This window comes from Brachyhypopomus gauderio, chromosome 14 (genome assembly GCF_052324685.1).
Source record: "Brachyhypopomus gauderio isolate BG-103 chromosome 14, BGAUD_0.2, whole genome shotgun sequence".
Classification (NCBI taxonomy): domain Eukaryota; kingdom Metazoa; phylum Chordata; class Actinopteri; order Gymnotiformes; family Hypopomidae; genus Brachyhypopomus; species Brachyhypopomus gauderio.
The window spans coordinates 1511107-1521617 of NC_135224.1; the positions used below are offsets into that span (position 1 = coordinate 1511107).

Sequence of the window (10511 nt, forward strand, 5' to 3'; positions counted from 1 at the left end):
GTCTGATTAATGGGTCATTTTAAATGGTCAGACCTATACAGTTGCTGTCATGTCCATCTGTTGCTATTGCAAAAATAATTTTATTACACCAACTACTGATTCTTCATGAAGTAGCAACACGATGCTTTGTGCACCATCTTGACCAAAACCCATGAACTAGAGATCCTGAAGCCAATTCTCCTACCACAAACGGGCAGGCAGGGTCACACACGGACCAGTACAGTGGGACTGCCCCTCAGATACTGTACGTCTCACTTCCAATCCCAGAGTGTTTAATCTGACTTCTGTCATGTCCGAATCATAATCCCACTCTGTGCTGTCATGGAGACACTCCCTTTGTCACCTTTGGCTCTCTGAGGCTCTCGTCTTCTGTGAAGCCGTTTGTAGTGATGCACAGAGCGTCTTGGCAGCTTGGCCTGTTGTGTCTTTCTTCTTCCTTTGTGCTACGTGTTTCCATTATGCAAGAAAACCCAGACATGCTCATTTGCTAAGGATTAATGTGAAACAGACTTCCTGTTGAAAACAGGCACTTCCTGTTTAAGGCTGGAACTATGATAATACAACCCCTTCATCCCAGCCCTGTCCTCAATAAATCCTCAGCCTCTTAGAGTTGTCGCCATGCCGACGTGAGACAAACACAACAGCTCTGTGATTCCAGGGAGATCGGTTAGATTAAAAAACATCAGAACAAAAGGCTTTTTACCGCTTTTAGTAAAAGCAGCAGCCATCTTGGCTGAGACAATAACAGGATTAGCTCAAGTGTTGTCAGTCTGCATAGGGACATAATGCACCTGTTAATATTCAGAAATAAATTAAGTGAAGGGTATGTGTGCGTGGTGTGTATGTGTGTGTGTGTGTGTGTGTGTGTGTGTGTGTGTGTGTGTGTGTGTGTGTGTGTGTGTCTAAGAGGGGAAGTAGAACTTGCATTCACAATGATAAATATTCATGAGGCCTCTCAGTGGAGGGGAGAGTGTAATCATGCCAGTATTGATGTGTCTGAAGCCCTTATGATCCTGCTTTCAACAGCATTCAAAATAGAGGCTGTGGTCATAAACCCACCATGTGAGGAGTGTGTGTGTTTGGGCTCAACAGACAAAGAACTACGATAAAGACAGGCATCCGAGCATAGAGCCTGGCACTGTACACACTGCAGTCCTGCTGAAACATATGAACTTATGTTTCTCTTTCATCTCAGACTCTGACACCTACTGCCATCGTGACTTGTGTAACGCTACATTTTTCTCTTTTCTTGCTGGATTCATTCTAATTCAGTTTGTGATAAGTAATAGTAGCTCAGATCATGCTATTCCGGATTAATCCAGGCTATTCCAGGTTGGCTTGTGATAGCACAGGTAATGGGAATTTCTTGCTAGCCCTGATTACTTTAGCTCAGTTTGTGAAGATGTGGGTCATTCTAGCTCAGGTCAGGCTATCATGTAACTACAGCTAGTCTTAAGATAAGTGGGACACATATCACTGTAGTTTACATGGAGCCAGTCATAGATTTTCTTAAGAGGGATTTGGTTAAGTTTGACAGGTATAACATTTTTGTTGAAAACACAAACTTACCACATTGGAGGTGTAAGAGGATGAGGGATGTTCTGTGTTCAAATCCATTGCAAACAGGTGCATGAAATTGTCCATGCAGCATCCAGTCACGGGCAGTGGTTGTGCTGAAGAGTCACAGGAACTCACCTGGTCAGGATTTCACCTTCCACAAGCCAGGTCACAACCTGCCTGCCCTGCTGGAGGTAAGTGCTGTTAATGGAAAAGTTTAGGAACAAGAGCACACGCAGTCTGAAGCAGTACACCATGCTCACAGAGCAGGACTGGCCCGCGCTGAAGCGTGTAGCCTTCAGAATCACACTTCCTCTGGTACATCGCTCACTACCACCAGCACCATGCTGATTCTCTGTGGAACATCTGCAGAGCTGAGTGATGTGTGCACCAGTGACATCTGCTCACCAGCCTGAGATCACTTTGCACAAGTATCAGATGGAATGAGTAGTGTAAATTCTGGAGTGAGTTATGTAAATTCTGGAGTGACCAGTGTAAATTCTGGAGTGAGTAGTGTAGGTCTTGGAGTGAGTAATGTAAATTCTGGAGTGAGTAGTGTAAATTCTGAAGTGAGTAGTGTAAATTCTGGAGTGAGTAGTGTAAGTCCTGGAGTGACCAGTGTAAATTCTGGAGTGAGTAGTGTAAGTCTTGGAGTGAGTAATGTAAATTCTGAAGTGAGTAGTGTAAATTCTGGAGTGAGTAGTGTAAGTCTTGGAGTGAGTAATGTAAATTCTGAAGTGAGTAGTGTAAATTCTGGAGTGAGTAGTGTAAGTCTTGGGCTCTTGAGCAGTTGAAATTAGTACTCTGGAGTAATGAATCACACTTCACTGTCTGACAGTCTGACGGATGAATCTCAGTTTGGCATATGCCAGGAAAATGCTACCTGCTGGAATGCAGAGTGCTGAGAGTAAAGTTTGGTGGTGTAGGGAGGGAGAATGGTTTGGATGGGTTTTCAAGGTTCTGGCCCTGAGCTGCAGTGAAGGGTAATGTTAATGCTCGCGCACACAAGACATTTTAGACACTAATGTGCTTCCAGCTTTTGGTAGCCCTTTCAGGACTGTGTCCCGGTACAGGAAGTGAGCTCCGTAAACGCGTTGTGTGGTGAGTTTGGTGTGGAGGGAACTCAGTGGGCTGTACAGGGCCCTGAGTGCTTTCAGTGTCTTTGGGATTAATTGGAACATGGTTTGTGAGCCAGGTGACCTCATACCACATGACTGCTTGACCTCACAAACACTTGTTTGTATGAATGGGCTCAAAGTCCCAATGACACATGCCAAAAATCCTGTGGAAAGCCTTCCCAGAATAGTTGTTAGTGTTAGCCTGTTAGCGTAGGCCTCAGATAGGTGGGAGAGCTCCATATTAAACAGGTGGGAGTGCTCCACATGAAAGATGAGAGATGTATCATATTAATGCTCTACGGTTGCAGGAGGATGTCCAGCAAGCTCATACAGGTGTGGTGGTCATGTGATCACATACTGATGACCATGTGATCACTTCAGAAAGCACCTGTACATGCCAAGGGCCTATGTGAGGACAGATGGAGCTAGAGAGGGTGTGGTTGGAGAAGGGGGGTGGAAACAGTGAGGGCGGAGTGGGTATGGAGGAGGTGGGGTGGGGGTGGAGGAGGTGTGTGTGTGGGGGGGTGTAGAGATTTGACAGATTTTAGCATTAGGGTTAGTCCATTTAGTGTTAGTTAGACCGCGATTAACATTAGACTGCGGTTAGCATTAGACTGCGGTTAGCGGTACACTGCAGTTAGCATTAGCCTGCAGTTAGCATTACACTGTGGTTAGCATTAGACTGCAAGTAACATTAGATTTCTTTTTAAATTACACTGCGGTTAGCATTAGACTGCGGGTAACATTAGATTTCTTTTTAAATTACACTGCGGTTAGCATTAGACTGCGGGTAACATTAGATTTCTGTTAATATTACACTGCGGTTAGCATTAGACTGTGGTTAGCATTAGACTCCGGCTAGCGTGACACTGTGGTTAGCGTTACACTGCAGTTAGGATTAGACTGCGGTTAGTGTTACATTTAGGGTTGCCACGTAGGTCTGACAAAAAACAAGGACACTATGTCATATGCGAAAGTAAATTGTTGACGGGGGGGTGGTGGGGGGGGGGGTGTAAATTGTTGACGGGGGGGGGGGTTTAAATGGACACACCGAGAAAAAAAAGACGGGTTTAAAGTGTGCAGAAACAGTCTAAATAGTCGTTTGAGCTAACCTAGTGAAACCGGGACAGCGACGTGAAAAATCGGGACAGTCCCGGGAAAACCGGGAGAGGTGGCAACCCTAGTTACACTGCGGTTAGTATTAGACAGGGGTTAGCATTAGAGTGCTATTAGTGTTGCACTGCTATAAGCATAAGTCTACTTTTAACTAGACTACTGTGAACTAGACTGCCGTTAACCAGACTGCTATTAACTTGAGGCTAGGGATACGCTGTCTTGCCTATCAGCTATCAGAAAGAATCAGGCTGCAGTAGTGTCAGTGACTGTCACCTATATTCAACCAGTACAACCAGTGGTGGGCATTCCAGGGTCAGAAAGTAAACTCTGTGTACAACACTGTTGGCTAACTTGGAAATTAGTTTTGCTGGGCTATCTAGAGATTAGCTGGAACATTTGTCATTACTTTGATGAAGTGAATGCAATTTTATGGAAGGGAGGACTTCAGGAAAAGGTGGGAGTCACTCAGAGCTCAGTATGTTCATTATAAGAAGCCTGCATATTAGTAATGTGTCACAATACAGCCCCTAACTCCTCCCTTTGGGCGTGTCTGTTATAGTGGTGACCCCTAACTCCTCCCTTTGGGTGTGTCTGTGTAAGTGGTGACCCCTAACTCCTCCCTTTGGGTGTGTCTGTGTAAGTGGTGACCCCTAACTCCTCCCTTTGGGTGTGTCTGTGTAAGTGGTGACCCCTAACTCCTCCCTTTGGGCATGTCTGTGTAAGTGGTGACCCCTAACTCCTCCCTTTGGGTGTGTCTGTGTAAGTGGTGACCCCTAACTCCTCCCTTTGGGCGTGTCTGTGTAAGTGGTGACCCCTAACTCCTCCCTTTGGGTGTGTCTGTGTAAGTGGTGACCCCTAACTCCTCCCTTTGGGCGTGTCTGTTATAGTGGTGACCCCTAACTCCTCCCTTTGGGTGTGTCTGTGTAAGTGGTGACCCCTAACTCCTCCCTTTGGGCGTGTCTGTTATAGTGGTGACCCCTAACTCCTCCCTTTGGGTGTGTCTGTTATAGTGGTGACCCCTAACTCCTCCTGGCTCATGCAAGTCGTTTTTTTTTAAGTGCTAATTAGCATCTAAGTGCTAATGTGCAATTGCTAACTATAAATTAACATTGTGTCTTCAAACTGCTATCCTGCCTCACACACTACAATAAGAATCACTCACGTTACAATAAGAATCCTGTATATTTGTTATTTCTTATAAATATGTTTGTTATAAGAAGCCTGCATATTCATCATAAATATATTTGATATAAGAAGCCTGCACCTTTGTGCAGGTGCAGTGTGCACGTGTGAGCCCTTTATCCTGTGGTGTGTTTGGTGCACTTGAGTGTAAAAACACGCCCAGGGTCCAGCAACACTGCGCTGGGTGATCAGGCACTAGCAGTTGGTGTTAGTCCTCAGTGTCAGATTGGAGTGTTTTAGGCTTAGACAGCTGTTCGCATTAGGACAGCTGTTAGCATTGACAGCTGTTAGCATCAAGACAGCTGTTAGCATCAAGACAGCTGTTTGGTTCAACTGAATTTAGAGTTAGACTGGTGTTAGACCTGAAATGAATAACAGGGGCATCTAAAAAGAATTAATCTTAAACAGCTTCATTTGTCATTTAATTCTAAATCCTTAAATAAAAATGACTTTATCCGTTTGTGGCATTAAATATCAACTATATAATGGCATCAGTTTCATGGATTTTGATAGCAGGTTTTTCTAGCTGCCAGGGTACATGAATTGGTCGTGATCCAGGGCAGCTTGTATCAGAGCGAGGGAGGAGTGTCATGTCATCGTATATTAATATCTGGAATACGCTCGGTAAGAGGGAGAGACAGACACAGAGAGACAGACGGACAGAGAGAGCGACAGAGGGAGAGAGACAGGGAGACAGAAAGAAGAGAGACAGAGAGAGAGATAGATGGGTAGAGAGAAAGAAAGTAGTGATGAGGGGGGTGGAGATTTTTTCACTGATAGTTGATAAATGTGTTGATGAATGTTTTAATGAACTCATTTGCTGGACACTACATCATACAGCTTGATCATAGCAGCTGAGGCCCAACCCCTTTATAGCTCTGATTAACGTGGGGGAACGACCAGACAAAGAAAGGAAGAAAATGAACGAAAATGAGACAAAGAGATAATAGGGAAAAACAGAAATGAAGAGGGAGCAGCACAGAGGATAGAGACAGGGATGAGAGCAGAGAAAGAGTGAAGGGGAATGAGGGAGAGAGAAAGAGAGAGGGGGGGCAGAGACAAGGGAGAGGCACAGGTGAGTTTAAAGATGACCTTTAGTCCCTCCCTATATGGTGACCCTGAGGTCACATGGTTCAGTCAGCACCTGCTGATCCTCCATTACACACAACCACCTGTATGTCAGCTGGCCTCAGTCGCCATGGAGACAGTGAATCTGCTGTCCCACATCAGCTTTGATAGGGGTTTCCATAGAGACGTGGTACCTCCCCACCCAATCATGTCAGGACCAGGTGGGATTACAGTTAGCTCACCCTCAAAGCCCTCAGGAAAAAGAGGCTTCACTAAATGGTTGAACTATATGAATACATTTTCTTTCTTTCTTTCTTTCTTTCTTTGACTGCTGTAGTCTGTTGATTAGCTGTAGTGTGCTTATTTAGATCAATAATAGCTCCGCCCCACAGTGTGGGAGGGACATTGGCATCTCCAGACTGGGCTGCCCTTCATCTTATTAACTCGTGTGTGTGTGTGTGTGTGTGTGTGTGTGTGTGTGTGTGTGTGTGTGTGTGTGTGTGTGTGAGAGTGTGTGTGAGTGTGTGTGAGAGTGTGTGTGTGTGTGTGTGTGTGTGAGAGTGTGTGTGAGTGTGTGTGAATGTGTGTGAGTGTGTGTGTGTGTGTGTGTGTGTGTGTGTGTGTGTGTGTGTGTGTGTGTGTGTGTGTGTGTGTGTGTGAGTGTGTCTGTGAGTGTGTCTGTGTGAGTGTATATGTGTGAATGTGTGTGAGTGTAGGTGTGAGGATGAGGATGTCTAGTTTTAGTCAGATTCCTGGTGTTTCATTTTTATTTTACAAATGCGTAGACTCAGACAAGCAGACAGGACCCAGATGTATAATGCAGCTTTGCAGTCTACAATAAGGACCCAGACGTGTCCATTTGAGTTTCATTAATTCGTTTGAGTTAGCAGGCCTGAGCAGTCTTAAGGAGCAAATGTACACAAGGTGTGTAACTTTTGTGCTTCTGCATTGGCTGAACAGGCTTCTGGGAGGGGCCTGCTGTGGCAACGCTAGTGTGATATGTAAATTAGATTAAATGAGATGCAAATTAGATGAGTTTGTGAACTCCCCTTTCACACAGGCAACTCATTAGGATACGACACAAACATCGACATGTAACATCACATGACACAAACACCGACACGTGACTTCACATGACCATTATAATACCATTATAAAGACTATAATACTATTCTAAAGACTATAAAAATACTGCTCTAAAGATTATAATACTATTCTAAAGACTATAAAAATACTGCTCTAAAGATTATAATACTATTCTAAAGACTATAAAAATACCATTACAAACACTAATAGCCAGCCTAAGGTAACTGAGACCTGAGGTAACTGAGGCCTGAGGTAACTGAGGTAACGGAGTCCTGAGGTAACTGAGACCTGAGGTAACTGAGGTAACTGAGACCTGAGGTAACTGAGACCTGAAGTAGCTGAGGTAACTGAGACCTGAGGTAACTGAGACCTGAGGTAACTGAGGTAACTGAGACCTGAGGTAACTGAGGTAACTGAGACCTGAGGTAACTGAGACCTGATGTAACTGAGACCTGAGGTAACTGACCTCAGACCTGAGGTCAGACCTGAGGTTCAAGATTTTAACTTTAACATACAGAGCACTACACAACACAGCTCCTGTGTATGTCGCTGACCTGCTCCACCCCTACACTTCATCGCAATCACTCAGGTCAAACAACCTGAGTTTACTGTCTGTGCCACGCTCATGTCTAAAGACTCGTGGAGACCGAGCGTTTAAGGTGGTTGCTCCAAAACTGTGGAACACACTTCCACCACATTTAAGATCAGCTGATTCTGTGGATACTTTTAAAAAACAGCTAAAGACTTTCCTTTTTACGCAGGCGTTTAGTTAGTGGTGGAGGTTGCAGCCGTTGACCTTGTGCACTGTATTTTATTTCTGTTTTATAGTGTGTTTTTGTGTTTTTTATTTATTTTATTTTATTTTATTTTCCATTGTAAAACACATTGTGGCTTGTGCCTGTGAAAAGTGCTATATAAATGAATTTTACTTACTTACTTACTTTTACTAACTGAGACCTGAGGTAACTGAGACCTGATGTAACTGAGACCTGAGGTAACTGAGGTAACTGAGACCTGAGGTAACTGAGACCTGAGGTAACTGAGACCTGAGGTAACTGAGGTAACTGAGACCTGATGTAACTGAGGTAACTGAAACCTGAGGTAACTGAGACCTGAGGTAACTGATGTAACTGAGACCTGAAGTAACTGAGGTAACTGAGACCTGAGGTAACTGAGACCTGATGTAACTGAGACCTGAAGTAACTGAGACCTGAGGTAACTGAGACCTGAGGTAACTGAGGTAACTGAGACCTGAGGTAACTGAGGTAACTGAGACCTGAGGTAACTGAGACCTGATGTAACTGAGACCTGAGGTAACTGAGGTAACTGAGACCTGAGGTAACTGAGGTAACTGAGACCTGAGGTAACTGAGACCTGATGTAACTGAGACCTGAGGTAACTGAGACCTGAGGTAACTGAGAACTGAGGTAACTGAGACCTAAGGTAACTGAGGTAAGTGAGATCTGAGGTAACTGAGACCTGAGGTAACTGAGACCTGAGGTAACTGAGGTAACTGAGACCTGAGGTAACTGAGACCTGATGTAACTGAGACCTGAGGTAACTGAGACCTGATGTAACTGAGACCTGAGGTAACTGAGGTAACTGAGACCTGAGGTAACTGAGAACTGAGGTAACTGAGACCTAAGGTAACTGAGGTAAGTGAGACCTGAGGTAACTGAGGTAACTGAGACCTGAGGTAACTGAGGTAACTGAGACCTGAGGTAACTGAGAACTGAGGTAACTGAGACCTAAGGTAACTGAGGTAACTGAGACCTGAAGTAACTGAGACCTGAATGTCACATTTAACACTGCCAAATGTCTCACTAACCCTAGAAAAATGATTGTTACCACAGTAAATGGCTTATTCACATTGGACCCAGTTACCATTTAGATTTCTGTGGTCTCAGTCTATAAAGACTGTAACCTTTAAAAGTGACCACATTTAAAATTCTCACTTCTGCCCCAGGAGAGTGAACCTGTCCTGCTACTCTGAGGCAGAAGCATTGGTACACATGGGGAAGGAGGGAGGAAGGGAAGGAGAGGAGGGTGAGAGAGAGAGAAGAAGAGGGAGAGAGGAGAGGGAGAGATGGAGAGTGAGGGAGGGAGAGGAGAGAGATGAGAGGGGAGAGGGGAGAGAGTATGAGGGGAGATGGAGAGAGAGAGAGAGAGAGAGAGAGAGAGAGAAATCTGAACAATACTCACATAATAATATTCTAAGAAACATGGCAAAGATCTGATGAAGCATCACTGTGCCCAACAGGAAACTCTGAAATCACAATTTCCTCAAAAATCATGCAAATATTGGAGAGATTCAGGAGGCATATTTATCAGAAATCAGATTCCTCTCTATTGTCAAAAAGGAAGAAAGGACTCACCAAACATCAAAAGACATTTATATATGTGCATTATACCTTCTGACCATTCTACTGTTGTTGAGATCATTGATATTCTTCACAGTCAGAAATGTGCAGATGTATCACACACCAGGAGAATAACCTCATATCAAACTACCTGAATGTACCACACCAGAGCAATAACAACACATATCAGACCACCTGAATTTACACCACACCAGGAGAATAACCTCATATCAAACTACCTGAATGTACCACACCAGGGCAATAACCACATATCAAACTACCTGAATTTACACCACACCAGGAGAATAGCCTCATATCAAACTATCTGAATTTACACCACATCAGAGCAATAACCACATATCAAACTACCCTTAAACCTCAGCTCCACTAGAAATGAACAATAACAAGTATTGACAGGGAATAAAAAAAGAAAACTGACTCCTGAGCTGACTCCAGTAGGGCCACCGAACCAATCACTGTTCTGATATGGTCTGTTCTAGTCTCTTCTGCCCTGGTGTGGTCTTGTGTGGTCTGGTCTGTTTTCATCTGGTCTGCTCTGGTCTACTCTGTTCTTATCTGCTCTCGTCTGGTTAAGTCTAGCCTGATCTGCTCTCGTCTGGTTAAGTCTAAGCCTGATCTGCTCTCGTCTGGTTAAGTCTAGTCTGATCTGCTCTCATCTGGTTAAGTCTAGTCTGATCTGCTCTCGTCTGGTTAAGTCTAGTCTGATCTGCTCTCGTCTGGTTAAGTCTAGTCTGATCTGCTCTCGTCTGGTTAAGTCTAGTCTGATCTGCTTTTGTCTGCTCTTCTATAAAGGGAGTTAAATGCCAGGTGCTGTGGCTGATCCCTGTGTGTGAAATGTCATGATGGATAAACTCTTGCAGTGTCACCTCTCTCCCTCTCTCTCTCTCTCTCTCTCTCTCTCTCTCTCTCTCTCTCTCTCTCTCTCTCTCTCTCTCTCTCTCTCTCTCTCTCTCTCTCTCTCACTCTGTCTCTCTTTGTCTCTCTCTCCCCCCCTCTCTCTCTG

The 10511-nt window shown here is 44.5% G+C and overlaps 1 protein-coding gene across 2 annotated transcripts in view; it reads left to right on the plus strand.

Moving 5' to 3' along the window:
* ptprn2 (protein tyrosine phosphatase receptor type N2) overlaps positions 1 to 10511 on the plus strand; it is a 205656-nt gene that overhangs the window by 124180 nt on the left and 70965 nt on the right. The window lies entirely within an intron of this gene.